An 876-nucleotide genomic window follows, 5' to 3' on the forward strand; every position below is an offset into this window, starting at 1 on the left:
ATCAGCTATTCAGGAGTACCCACAGAAGCCCAATTCAGGTTCCAGTCAAGTGCTGTCTGGTGATCTGCTGAGATCTGAGCTGCTACGTAGATGGAGGTCGGAACCCACTCTAGTTAAATTTGATGGACCACCAAAAGGGACAAAAAAGGAAGGAGGACAAAGAGGAAGAGGAGAAGAAAGAAAAGGAAAAGAAGGAAGGAAGGAAGGAAAGAGAAGGAAAGGGAAAGGAAAGGAAAGTAACAGAAGGGGTTTCTTGGGAAGAAGGGGCTCAGTGGGGAGTGGATAAGAGAAAATAATGGGTGGGAGAAATATGGTCAAGGCTATATATGAAGTTGTGAAATAATACATTTTTAAAGAAGAAAAAAGAATGGGGAAGCTGGAGAGATGACTCAGCAGTTAAGAGCACTGGTTGCTCTTGCAGAGGACCCAGGTTCAGTTTCCAGCACCTACATCGTGGCTAACAACCATCCATAACTCCAGTTCCAGGGGATCTGACTCCTTCTTCTTACCTTCATGGGTACTGCACGACATGGGTGCACTTACATACTGGCAACACACTACACTACACACACACACACACATACACACACACACACACACGAACTCAAAGAGTTAAACACCATAAAGCAAATAACCCAAGCAATGAATGGATTAATGAAATGGACAGACAGTTCTCAAAAGATGAAAGTACCAATGACCAATAAACATATAAAAAATGTTCAGGGTCCTTAGTCATCAGGGAAATTCAAGTTAAGAATTTAACAAACAGCAAATAGTAGTGAGGATATGGGGAAATGGAAACTCTAATTCAGTACTGGTGGGGATGCAAATCGGTTCAGGCAGTATGGAAATCAGTTTGGAAGTTCCTCAGAATCC

This window comes from Nannospalax galili, unplaced genomic scaffold (assembly GCF_000622305.1).
Source record: "Nannospalax galili isolate Female #2095 unplaced genomic scaffold, S.galili_v1.0 scaffold1838, whole genome shotgun sequence".
NCBI classification, from domain to species: domain Eukaryota; kingdom Metazoa; phylum Chordata; class Mammalia; order Rodentia; family Spalacidae; genus Nannospalax; species Nannospalax galili.